Genomic DNA, 14,279 nt, shown 5'->3' on the forward strand with positions numbered 1-14,279 from the left:
GCAAGGATGTCTGCCGTCTCCGTTGGAATTCTCAGCTTGTCTTTGCCCTCAGGGCTTATTCTAGAACTTGAAAACTGCTATCATGTTCCAAGAGTGACCAAAAACATTATTTCAATATCGGCGTTGGACGCCAAAGGATTCGAATTTCGAATAAAAAACAATAGTTGTTTTATTTATTTTGATAATGTTTTATATGGTAATGCACATTCAGAAAATGGTCTTTATGTGCTTTCACTAGACAAACAAGTTTATAACATCGATAATACTGCTAAAAGGGCTAAGACCATCGAGTCGAATCAAACCTACTTGTGGCATTGTCGTCTTGGCCATATTAACATCAAGCGCATCAAGAAACTTCTTCAAGAAGGTGTTCTTGACTTATTCGACTTAGAGTCGTTTGAAAATTGCGAAGGATGCTTATTAGGCAAGATGATAAAACAACCATTCTCCAAGATGGGAGAAAGGGCAAGTGACTTATTAGGTCTAATACACACGGATGTATGTGGACCAATGAGTACACCCGCAAGACAAGGTTACCGATATTTCATCACTTTCACCGACGATTTTAGTAGATATGGCTATATCTACTTAATGTCGAATAAATCTGAATTCTTTGAGAAATTCAAAGAATTTCAGAAAGAAGTTGAGAATCAACTTGGCAAGAAAATTAAAGCACTTCGATCGAATCGAGGTGGTGAGTATTTGAGCCATGAATTCGTCGATCACTTGAAAGAAAATGGTATTCTTTCAGAGTTGACACCTCCCGGAACTCCTCAATGGAACTGAGTGTCCGAACGGAGGAATCGAACTTTGTTAGCCATGGTTCGATCAATGATGGGTCTTAGTGAACTCCTTATCTCTTTCTGGGGACATGCGCTATAAACTGCAGCACTAACACTGAATAGAGCTCTGTCAAAAGCTGTTGAAAAGACTCCATATGAATTATGGACTAAGAAACCTCCTAGGTTGTCTTTTCTCAAGATTTGGGGATGCGAAGCATATGTCAAGCGATTAATTTTGGACAAACTTCACCCCAAATCGGATAAGTGTTTCATTGTGGGATATCCAAAAGAAACCTAAGGGTATTACTTCTACAATAAATCCGAGAACAAAGTATTTTTTGCTCGTGATGGTGTCTTTTTGGAGAAGGAACACCTTTCCAAAATGACAAGTGGGAGGAAAATCGAACTCGACGAAGTTCGAGAGGACGAGCAACAATGTCAACCTGACAAAACTGACAATCTAGATGCTTTGGAAGCATCTAAGAAGATTGGTCAGAATCAAACATACATTGCAAATGCTCAACCTATTACCCTTCGTAGGTCGCAACGGCAAAGATCTCAACCAGACAGATACCTCGGTATCGTCTTAACCGATGATCAGGACATCCTAGTCATGGATGGTGATGAGCCGGCGACATACAAGCAAGCTATTACGAGCCCCGACTCTGCAAAATGGCAAGAGGCCATGAGATCCGAGATGGACTCCATGTCTGAAAATCGAGTCTGGGACTTGGTGAATTTGCCCGAGGGTTATACACCCACTGGTTGCAAATGGATCTTTAAAGTGAAGACAGACAAGGATGGAAATGTATCGATATACAAAGCTAGACTAGTGGCAAAAGGTTATAGACAAATCCACGGGATTGACTATGATGAAACTTTTCACCAGTTGCAATGCTAAAATCCGTCCGGATCATCCTAGCGATTGCTGCATATTACGATTATGAAATATGGCAAATGGATGTCAAAACCGCCTTCTTAAATGGAATTTTGGAAGAAACTGTGTATATGACACAACCATAAGGTTTTGTCGATCCAGGCAACGCTGGAAAGGTTTGCAAGCTGAAGAAGTCCTTTTATGGACTAAAGCAAGCCAGCAGAAGTTGGAATCTGCGATTTGATGAAGCCATTAGCAAGTTTGGTTTTATCAAGAATCCAGATGAGTCTTGTGTATACAAGAAGGTCAGTGGGAGTGATATTGCATTCCTAGTCCTGTATGTCGATGACATACTTCTCACTGGAAACAGCACAAAATTACTGGAGTCTGTAAAAGGCTGGTTGGGAAAGTGCTTTACAATGAAGGACTTAGGAGAGGCACAGTACATATTGGGCATCACGATCTACAGAGATAGATCTAAAAGGATGATTGGATTAAGCCAGAGTACTTACATTGATAAGGTACTGGCTCGATTCAACATGGACAATGCCAAGAGAGGGCATTTACCCATGTCCCATGGCATAACTCTCAGCAAAAAACAGTGTCCACAGACACCTGTTGAGCGAGAAAGAATGAATCAGATCCCATATGCTTCGCTTATTGGATCGATCATGTATGCCATGATATGTACAAGGCCAGATGTATCATATGCCCTGAGTGCAACGAGCCGATACCAATCGAACCCAGGAGAGGCGAATTGGACTGCGGCCAAGAATATCCTAAAGTACCTGAAAAGGAACAAGGATAAGTTCCTGGTGTATGGAGGCCTCAAAGAACTGGTTGTTGAAGGTTACACCGACGTTATCTTCCAGACTGAAAGAGACGACTTCAAGTCACAGTCGGGGTATATATTCTGTTTGAATGGAGGAGCGTTCAGCTGGAAGAGTGCCAAGCAGAGCACCACTGCAGACTCTACAACTGAAGCCGAGTACTTGGCCGCTTCGGAAGCTGCCAAGGAAGCTGTTTGGATTCGCAAGTTCATTAGTGAACTTGGTGTTGTACCCTCAATCAAGGGGCCGATAGACCTCTATTGTGATAACAATGGAGCTATCGCTCAGGCCAGGGAGCCGAGAGAACACCAGAAGGTCAAACACGTGCAAAGGCGATTTCACATGATAAGGGAATGGAAATCCGAAGGTGAAATCAGAATTTGTAAGATTGGCACAGATGATAATGTGGCCGATCCCTTGACTAAACCGCTACCTCAGGTGAAACACAACAAGCACATTGAGGCAATGGGAATTAAGCATGTTGGAGACTGGCTTTGAAATTCCCTGTACATGTGTTTTAATTAAACTGGTAGTTTTAATGTAAGACACTGTATTGAAACCATTCATTTATGGAGTAATTAATTTTTGTGCAAAATTATCATTCACTCCATTACTATTTAATTGTGGTTTAGAATTAAATAATGAGTCCATTCAATTTACGGAAATATTCAAAACAGGGTATCAAGACCATGTCTTGGATAAAGAAACACCTGTTAAGTGAACATTGAATATTTAAATCGAAAATTGTCCCTAATCGAGGTCATCTAACAGATGGACGATTGATGACCGCCATAGATTAGTGTGTAGTATGATTTACAACACCGTTTCTTATGCTGCGAGGACGTGACAGTCATAAATCATTTGCACAGGTACAGTTTGGAACTGTACTGGATAAGACCTATGAGAGTACTTTAAGAAATTCAGAATAGTCATAAGTACATGTCTCATTATGACTATCGGAACCTGTTTTATCCGACCATGAGTATTGTGAAGTTTTCTTGTTTGAGTACTAGACTCTTTGATGTTTCCTAACGTCTGCCGTAACTGGGGATCATAACGGGAACACTCGGGAGACTAAGTCCTCTTAGTAAGATGAACTTACAATGCAAGACTGGGATTGTCCCCCTATTAACAATAGGGAAAATGTTTTGTTGTTTACAAGGCCGCTCGAAGAGAGAGACTGTGAAAATGCATGGCCGTGCTCAGATGGATTTTAGAAATCATCTGCTTATTGACAGTCGAACACGAAGATCGAGAAACACTTCTGAACGTAATAAGGATGACAATGAATCTTTATTAGGGGATTTTGCTCCTACCAATCGGAATGCGCCACGTGGGCCAATCAGGTCCTGCCAAGTGTCCCCCAGATGGAACTGTCAGGGCATGCCACGTGGCACACGCTTATTCGTCCACCTTGGATCTGTTATGTCATGACACGTGGCATACTCCATGCCTAATGGAGAAACCGGCCACCCAGGCCCAACTTCCAAGGGAAGCCCAATCAGCCCTAGGTTAACCTAAACCTAGGATGGGCACGTTTCCCAAGGTTATAAATACCTCCCTTAATCCTCATTAAGAGGGATTACAGAAAAAACACATTAATTACACACAGAAATAACAGGCTGATCTCGCTAACAAAGCAGATTACCTACATTAAACACTCTCACCTAGAGAGACCCAATCACTTTAATTTCCGCATTAATTAATCCTTAATCAAGTACTAACTTGATCGTTGGAGGCGGAGCTCCCACCACCAGGAGTCTCCGTTATTTTGCAGGTACAGGCGTCCGGTTCCAATCTCGGAATTGTAACTCTCCCGCAGGACATCAGAAAACCCCGAAACATTTGGCGCCGTCTGTGGGGAGAGTACTTCTAAGATGGCATCCAAGTCTGTACCGACTCCTGAAGAGAGGCGTCCCCTAGACGACCCTCAAGTTCAGTCGGACCATGATACTGAGAGTGAATTTGAAGTTGAAGCTCACACAGCTTCAGACGGGACCCTAAGGGCCCGACGTACCCGTCATACCGAAACAAGGGAACGGGAACATCTTCAAACAGGAAGTGAGCCAGCAGGCGCACCGCCTGTTCGGCAGCAGCCGACTGATGGGTCTTCTCCCATCACAAGGAACGAACTCATGACCTTCATGAGGGACTTCAAGGGAGAGATTCAAGAGTTGATCAACAAGAAGCCGCCTGCTCTGGTCAAGGAGCAGTCGGCTAAGAAACCCTCCACTTCACTGAAGAGGAAGCCAGTTCAAGGGCGAGAGGCGACTCCTCATCCTAAATCTAGGAAGTGGGAGCCACCTGCCCTTGATTTCACAAAATTCTGTTTTCCTACAGGAAATAGGAAACCTGTTCGTCATATTCAGGCGGACAGGTCGAAGCAAACATTCACAAACGCTCGGCTACTGCTAGAGCAGAAGAAGAGTGACCGATTGTCAGAGTCGGCCTCTACTTCAAACTTCCAAGATAGTCTGCGAAATGCCTCGATGAGGCATACTCAGTCGTATCATGAGAGTCAGTCAGGCGGCACCTCCCGTCAGTCCGGCTTTCATAGCGACCAGGCGGTACCAAACTTACCATTTGTGCTGCAACAACAGTATTTTTTGCAGCCACCTCCGTTTGGTGGACCTGCAGCAAAAAACGTCCAACCTATGGACTGGCAGCTACGATTGCTTAGACTTGGTGAACAACCGTCGGCCTTCTCCAAGGAAATTACTGAAGCCGCTCAGCCGGCCAAAGTGAAAAATGTATTAGTAGGCGCCTATGACGGCACTACTAACCCAGAAGACCATCTTATGGCCTTCACCAACCTGATGTACCTTCAAGGGTTGGATGATCCCACCTGGTGCAAGTGTTTCCCAGCGACTCTCAAAGGAATCGCACAACAATGGTTCGGCAACCTGCCGACTGGTTGTGTAAATAGCTTCAGGACGCTTGCTTACTTATTCACCTCCAACTTCGCCATGAACATCCCTGCAAAGAAGACGACCCTTGATTTAGGAACAATTCAGGAGGGCGAGAAGGAGGGGCTTTGTTCTTACATCAGGCGTTTTAACCTGATGAGAATACAGATTCAAGGGTTACCGGATGAGGTAGCCTATACTGACTTTTTCAGAGGTCTCAAAGACGGGTCTACCTTCAAATTTGATTTGGTTCGAAAGAGGGTGGCGACTCTTCAAGAGGCCTTGATTGAAGCGGAAGCCTATATACAGGCGACTGATCTTTGTACGGTAAAACAGTCGGACGGGAAAAAGTTCGACAAAAGAGAAGGACGACAGAAACAGTCGTCAAACAAAGATGAGAATAGAAAAGAGGTCTGGGCGGCTGATTCCTCTAAACAGCCGGCCCAGAAAAAGAAAAAAGAATTCAAACCATACTCCCCAAAGTATGCGTTTAACAAGGATAACCAGTTTATCCTAAAAGAAATCAAGGGACGGATCTCAATTGAGAAGCCGGTCCCCAAGAAGGGTTCTGCAAACAACCGGAACCAAGATAAATTATGTGCTTATCATGATGATGTTGGTCATCACACCAATGACTGCATCAGTCTCATGCGGTATCTGGACCGCCTGGCTGAGCAAGGTGATCTTGACACTTATGTCAAGAAATCTACGGGGAACACTTCCTCAAAAAAGCAGTCGGCCAAAAAGAATCAACAGGCCGACAGCTCCGATACAGATGATGCAGTCGTCTACACCATTGCAGGCGGCTTCTCAGGAGGCGGCCCCACTATTAGGGGCAACAAAGACAATATCAGGCGGTTAGATGTAAATTCCGTTCACCAAGAACGGTCGTCCAAATATTCATTTCTTGAGATTGTCATCACTGAAGAAGATCTAGGAGGGGTAAGAGGGCCGCATGACGACCCTATCGTTATTGAATGTAAAGTGGCCAACCAGAGAGTTGGCCGAATCCTCATAGATACCGGAAGCTCCTCAGATCTCATCAGTAGAAAATGTCTGTCGAAACTAAAATATCAGACTGATTGCATACATCCGGCCTCCCACCCTTTAGTAGGGTTTGGAGGAGGAGTCGTCCACCCAGTGGGACGAGTGGATTTTACCCATCCGTCTGGGCGAAAAAGGGGAAGGATGACACATGGTAGTCCGTTTCCTGGTAGTAGAAGAACTCTCGGCTTACAACATGATTCTGGGACGACCAACCCTGAATAATTCCAAGGCTGTTATAATCCCATCTCTAATGTTGCTCAAGTTTGAGAGGGATAATGGAACAGTCGGCTTCCTAAGGGGAGATCAGAGGATGGCCCGAGAGTGCTATCTCTCGGATGTCAAGCCCACTGTTATGGCCACTGGGTCAAGTGGTGAAAAAACAGACCTTGACAATGTCAAGAAGAGTGCGCATGTTCAAGAAGCAGGCGGCAAGAAGAGAAAGGACTCCCAGACAAGGGCCGCAAGAAAAGAAAAAAAATAGCAATCATTGGCAGAGGAGCGGTCGGATGAGTTCCGCCCTTAGCCGGCTGGTGAGCATACGGACCTGATCTTAGACGACTCACGTCCTGATCGAACAGTCAAAGTTGGGACGACTGCTCTGAGAGACCTTGGTGACGACTTTCACAAACTATTGAAAGAATACAAGGACATCTTTGCATTCAAAGTCCATGAAATGCCAGGCATTAGTCTTGATCTGGCGGTACATAAACTGGCCGTGGATCCAAAAAAGAAGCCGGTACGGCAGAAGAAACGGAACCATGGCGAAGAAAGAAGTCAGGCGGCAGCCGCCGAAGTGAGAAAATTACTTGATGCAGGGTTCATTCGGCAATGTTACTTCCCAGACTGGGTTGCAAATGTGGTGCTTGTTAAAAAGCCGAATGGCACCTGGCGAATGTGTGTAGACTACACAGACTTAAACAAGGCGTGCCCCAAAGACAGTTACCCTCTACCTAAAATTGATAACCTGGTCGACTCAACAGCCGGCCATGCTTTGATGAGCTTTATGGACGCCTACTCTGGTTTCCATCAAATTCCTTTATGGAAGAAAGATCAAGAGAAGACGGGCTTCGTCACTGATCAGGGGTTATTCTGTTACACGGTCATGCCGTTTGGTCTTAAGAATGCCCCGGCTACCTTCCAGCGAATGATAAACACTGTGTTCTTTGATCAGATTGGGAGAAACGTCGAGGCATACATTGATGATATGATTGTCAAGACTAAACTTCAGAAAGATCATCTGTCGGACCTCCGAGAAACTTTCGCCACACTCAGGCGGCACCATGTCATGCTCAATCCCAAGAAATGTGTCTTTGGAGTTGAGTCTGGGAAATTTCTCGGATTCCTTATCAATCAGAGAGGAATAGAGGCGAACCCTGAGAAGGTGCAGGCGGTCATTGACATGCAGTCGCCTCGTACCATCCGAGAGGTTTAGAAGTTAACAGGCTATCTGGCGGCCTTGGGAAGATTTCTAAGCCGATCAGGCGACAAATGCTTATACTTTTTCCAAGCAATTAAGAAAAAAGCAAGGTTTGAATGGGGGCCGGATGCTGAGGCCGCCTTCCAGAAATTGAAAGTTCACTTGCATTCCTTGCCGAGGCTGGTCAGCCCTTTGCCCAAAGAAGGACTCTACATGTACCTGGCCGTCTCTGATCATGCGTTAAGCGCTGTTCTCCTTGCTGAAAGAGACGGCTGTCAGCTCCCGGTCTACTTTGTCAGTCATGTACTGAAAAATGCCGAGTTGAGGTATCCCTTAGTGGAGAAATTTGGTCTTGCACTCTTCATGGCTGTTAAAAAATTGAAGCCCTACTTTTTGGCACATGCAGTCGTCGTGTATATAGACCAACCTGTCAAGCGGCCACTGACCATCATGGAGTCGTCCGGCCGAATGATCAAATGGGCCATAGAAATACAGAGCCTCGAAGTCACTTTCGAGCCTAGAAAAGCAGTGAAGGGGCAAGCCTTTGCTGACTTTATTGTTGAGATGACTCGTCCTCCTGACTCTCAAGTTCCAGACCAGGTCTGGAAGGTATATGTGGACGGAAGCTCTACTTCAAATGGTTGTGGAGCAGGCGTCATATGTCAGTCGCCAGAGGGCGACAGGTACGAGTATGCTCTACGCTTCAGTTTTCAGGCCTCAAACAATGAGGCAGAGTATGAAGCTTTACTAGCCGGAATCCGCATGTGCAAGGCGGCAGGGGCAAGAAAAATAGACGCCTGTTCTGATTCACAATTGATAGTGAGTCAGTACAATGGCGAATACGAAGCAACCCATCCGGCCGAGATTAGAAAACAGGCGGTCCGACAAGCAGTCGGCTCCCTTGAGGATTTCCATCTGATCCAAGTGCCGAGATCAGAAAACAACCAGGCGGATGCACTGTCAAAATTAGCATCATCCGCCTCCTTTGATACTCCTCGAACTGTTTTTTGGGAAGTAATGGTGAAGAGAAGCATCGAGGAAGACCCTATTGGAATCCTAGACAGAAGCTCAACCTGGATGGATCCAATCAGGGCATATCTGGCAAACGGTACCCTGCCGGATGATCATCAACAGGCGGCAGCACTGAAAAAACGAGCAACCTGTTTTTAAATAATAAAGGGAGAACTTCACAAAAGGGGGTACCTTCAACCCTTCTTAAAGTGTGTTACTCCAGAAAAGGGACGAGAGATACTAGACGATCTTCACTCTGGTTACTGTGCTTCCCATATAGGCGGTAGGACGCTTGCTCAACGGGCAAGGCGGCAGGGCTACTTTTGGCCTACCTTAGAAGCAGATGCAATGGAGATGGTGAAAAAATGTGACAAGTGCCAAAGGTTTGGCAAACTAATTCACCGTCCGGCTACTGACCTCACTACCATTCATAGCCCACTACCGTTTGCTAAGTGGGGCATGGACATTCTGGATCCATATACGCCTGCTACAGGCGGAAGGAGGTACATACTTGTTGCCGTTGACTACTTCACTAAATGGGTAGAGGCGGAGGCTGTAAAGGGAATCAAGACGAAGGATGTAATTTCATTCATTTGGAAAAATGTCCTCACTCGGTTCGGGGTTCCCATGTCTATGGTTTTTGATAATGGTCCCCAATTTGAGACGCCTGTTCTCAAAAGCTGGTTGGGTGACCAAGGAATTGCACACTACTTTGCATCTGTCGGCCGTCCACAAGCAAACGGCCAGGTAGAAGCCTTTAATAAAATCATCTCAGACGGTCTCAAGAAAAAGATTGAACGAGCAGGCGGCCTATGGGCGGATGAATTACCACATGTTCTCTGGGCCATTAGGACGACTGAAAAAGGGGCGACTGGAGAAACTCCATTCCTCCTAACTTATGGTGCGGAAGATGTTCTTCCAATAGAACACTACGAGCCGACTCTTCGAGTAATGCTATATGACGAAGAGGCAAACTGGGAAGCCATGCGCCTGGCATTAGACTCACTTCCTGAAAGGAGGGGCAATGCTGTCTTGCGCCATGAAATTTACCGCCTGAGAATGACTAGATCATACAACAAAAAAGTACACAGGCGTCCACTCAAAGTGGGGGACTTTGTACTTAGAAAAATGGAAGCAGTTGGTAGGGCTAATGAGTCTTGCAAACTAACTCCCAACTGGGAAGGACCCTACCGAATCTGTGAAGAGGTCAGGGACGGTACCTACCGTCTGGAAACACCAGACGGTCGACCGTTGCCTCGAACTTGGAATGCAGACAATCTTAAGAAATATTTCTTTTGAATGATGTAAATAGTCAAGAGCTACTTAATAAAAGTTTGCATACTTACTATTCAATTTTGTACTAAGAGGGGCACGCCTACTAACAAATAGTCGGCTACTCTCCATGTTTAATTTTTATTCTTACTTAAGAGGGGCATGCCGTCTGTACCTTTACAGTCGGCTACTCTCCATTGAGTATTTTACTTTATCCTCAGAGGGGCATGCCGTCTGTACCTTTACAGTCGGCTACTCTCCATTGAGTATTTTACTCTATCTTCAGAGGGGCATGTCGTCTGTACCTTTACAGTTGGCTACTCTCCATTGAGTATTTTTACTCTCTTCAGAGGGGCATGCCGTCTATACCTTTACAGTCGGCTACTCTCCATTATTTTACTCTACCTTCAGAGGGGCATGTCGTCTGTACCTTTACAGTCGGCTACTCTCCATTGAGTTTTTTACTCTACCTTCAGAGGGGCATGCCGTCTGTACCTTTACAGTTGGCTACTCTCCATTGAGTTTTTCACTCTATCTTCAGAGGGGCATGCCGTCTGTACCTTTACAGACGGTTACTCTCCATTTTCTCACCATATGGGCATGCCGTCTGGACATATAGTCGGCTACTCTCCATAGAAGAGGGCCGACTGGTTCCAAACACACAGCCACCCCTCTTATACTTAGCTAAAAATATTAGGGCCTGGCCGACCCTGTGCCTAACAGGCGGCTACCCTCCTTTTACTTAGCACCTACGTTCACCAAGAACTTACCAAGGCCACAGGCCGAATGATCAGACCAGGCGCCAAGCCAACTGATCCAATCTTCAAAACTAATACGACATGTCCCAACATCATAGCAGGCGTCCGGCGGCATCCCTCCGGATGAAATTCGTCGCAGAGAGCAGCTCCCTTTTGGGTGGAACATTGCTCTATAAACTAATTACACGGCACCTATACGACTGTCCCCAAGGGCAACCACGTAGCCGTTTTTTAGACAAGGATAACTCTATCACTAACCAAACCAGTGGTAGCAGTTGACATCTGAGTCAGATGACCGCCTGTATTACTTGGGATAAATGCAGGGGGTACCTCTTGAGTTAATAGCCAACAAACATTGGCGAATCAAGGGGTCTAGCCGGCCTCCGCCGCCTGGTACCTCTACTACTCAAGCAAGAGTGACGGCGACTGAGTAACACCAACGTTAACTCATAGTCACTCCCTCAAACTTGGTATGGAACTTAAAAGGTTTGAGTAGACAGCCTGTTTTTTGGCAAACAGCGGCACTCAAACCCCTATTCCTACTAGGTAACCTCTTGAGTTAATAGCCAACAAACATTGGCGAATCAAGGGGTCTAGCCGGCTTCCGCCGCCTGGTACCTCTACTACTCAAGCAAGAGTGACGGCGACTGAGTAACACCAACGTTAACTCAGTCACTCCCTCAAACTTGGTATGGAACTTAAAAGGTTTGAGTAGACCGCCTGTTTTTTGGCAAACAGTGGCACTCAAACCCCTATTCCTACTAGGTAACCTCATAGCCAACAAACATTGGCGAATCAAAAGGTTTGAGTAGACCGCCTGGTACCTTTACTACTCAAGCAGGAGTGACGGCGATTGAGTAACTTCAAAGTTAACTCATAGTCACTCCCTCAAACTTAGTATGGAGCCTAAAAGGTATGAGTCGTCCGCCTGTTTTTTTTTTTTTTTGCAAACAGGGGCTCTCAACCACTACTCCTGCTAGGTTAACAACTTATGAGTTAAAAGCCAACAAACATTGGCGAATAAAGGGGAACAACCGGTACCCACCGCTTGATACCTCTACTAAGTTCCTTGGCAACTAAGTAACAATCATGTTCACTTGGTCAGACCACTTTCCTACTTGGTTAAATTTACAAATGACAGGACCGCCTGCCTAAAAAGGATCCAGTCTTTAAAATAGTTTGAATACCGATTGGATAAATGGCCGACTGATCGTCTATCCTGGAAACAGACAACCAGTCGTCCAGGGGCATAGGCGGCGTGACTAACTATCCGTACCTGTCTGCAACTATCAGCCATGTAAAACAGTCGGTCTGGTGAACAATTGGATATTAGAATATTCAATACTTAGACAAATTTGAAGCAAAACAAAAATTCATTAAAAAGAAGCCGGTCATTAAAGACCGGCAAAATATTCAAAGCCCCGGCCCCCTGGCCGGGTAAATACAAAACAAACGGCACGCAGGCCGTGGAAAGAATACATAAAGCTTAAGAAGGGGGCAGATCTTCAATATTAGCAGTTACCGCCTGGTCAGCACTCTTCTTGCTGGACTCACCTTCAGCTGCATCCTTTTTTGATGCATTACCCCCAAGCGGCACAAGCGCCACTACCGGCTCCTCCTCCTCCAACGCTTCCTCCAACGCCTCTTCCTCAGCAGCCGCCAGGATCTCTTGATTATATGTATCAGAACACTGGCGGTACGTTTTTTCCCATGAGGCAAAGTCGGCATTGGGGAAGAGGCGGCCCCAAGTCATGCGCTGGATTTGAGCGGAGTCTTCCATCATCTCCCGGACCAGCTCTTTCTTCTCTTGCTCGGCCTTTTCCGAGAGCTCCTGAGTAAGACTCCTCTCCTGGGTCACCAGGCGTTCCTTTACGTTGGCCAAGGATTTCTCCAAGGCTTCGTATGAGTACATCTTTAGGCGAAGAGGTTTCAGCTCGGCCTTGAGATTGGTGATGGTCGCCTCCAGCTCGCCATTCCTCTTCTGGGCCGCCTCTAACTGAGCCCGAACAGCGGCGGTAGCCTGCGCCTGATAATAAAGAATATCAATGGTCAGAACTTCATTTTGGGCAATTTGAAACATTGCCTTATCACAGTTGGAGGCGGCCATAGCTTTTGCAGCTTTTACCTCTTTCTTCTTCCGGTCAAGCGGCTTGCGAAGGCCGTTCACTCGGAGCAGGGCCTAAGTAAAAAGAAACAGGCGTCAGTTTCCAAACAAAAAAGAAAACAGGCGTCCAGAAATTCAAATACTCAAAAATATGCTAAGTATACCTCAGCAAGGACCCCTGCAATCCCGTCTAGGTCAAGGGTGCCGACACCCCTGACCGCCTCCCTTTCAGCTGGAGGAACCACCCTGATCATAGACTTGGCCACCTCTACCAAGTCAGGCTCCTGAGGGTCGGCTGCATCAAGCATAAACAAACGGATTAGACCTAGTAAAAAAGGGAGCAAGTCTAAAATTTACAAGGACAACTTCATACTTCTAGGCGGCCTAGTTGGAGTTTTAGAAGAAGTGGCCGGCTGTTTCTCAGCCGCCACATGTTTCCTGGCAGATCCAGGAGAGCTCGCAACAGCCGTCCTCCGGGCCTTGGGGTCCGGCTGTTGGGAAGAAGAAGCCCTTGGAGCACCCGTCTAAAAAAGAAGAAAAAAATCCAGTATATGCATAAACACAACTCCAAAAAAAGGGTGAAAGGTTCGAAGCCCACCAAGGGTGCCCCCTTCTTGGGGGAGTCGGTTGAAGCTTTTTGCATGATGGAGGCCCGCAACATGGCCGCCGTAGTCTTGGAGGCGGTAATTTTGCTCGTGGCGTCAGCTGCAAAAACAAACAGCAAAGTTAATAAAGGTTCGAAACCGACTGCTGAGGCCACAGGCGGCCAAAAAGTACTCGTCGTAGAGCCATTTGAAGCTCGGGATGCAGTGCAGGGGTACTTGCTCTCGTACCCCTGAAGTAGAGTCGACCCTCGACTCTACTTTAAAGAGTCCTTTATCAAGGATCTCTTTCTTAGCCTTGGGGGGAACAGGAGCCATGCTACGGCCGCCTGCAAGAAGGGGCGGATTCCTGTTCCACCTATTGAAGCGCTTGTTCAGCTCAGTGTCTGAACTCTCAATGATGAGGAAGGTGCTCCGCCAGTCCTTCCACTTGTTTGCTTTACCTCTCGTCATGAGGTAACCCCTGTGGCTTGTCAATTGATACCAGCCGGTACCGCCTGCCTTAGGGGTCCGGCTGAGATAGTTCATATGGGCGAAAGCCTCGAAGCTCGGCTCCACCCCGTGCAGTTCGCACCCGGCCACATAGCCGAGTACGTTGACCCAGGAGTTTGGGGCTAACTGCCATAACCCCAACTCATACCCATCCAAGATCCGCTGAACAGCCGGATGTAAT

The sequence above is a fragment of the Chenopodium quinoa genome, unplaced genomic scaffold, assembly GCF_001683475.1.
Source record: "Chenopodium quinoa cultivar QQ74 unplaced genomic scaffold, ASM168347v1, whole genome shotgun sequence".
Classification (NCBI taxonomy): Eukaryota; Viridiplantae; Streptophyta; class Magnoliopsida; order Caryophyllales; family Amaranthaceae; genus Chenopodium; species Chenopodium quinoa.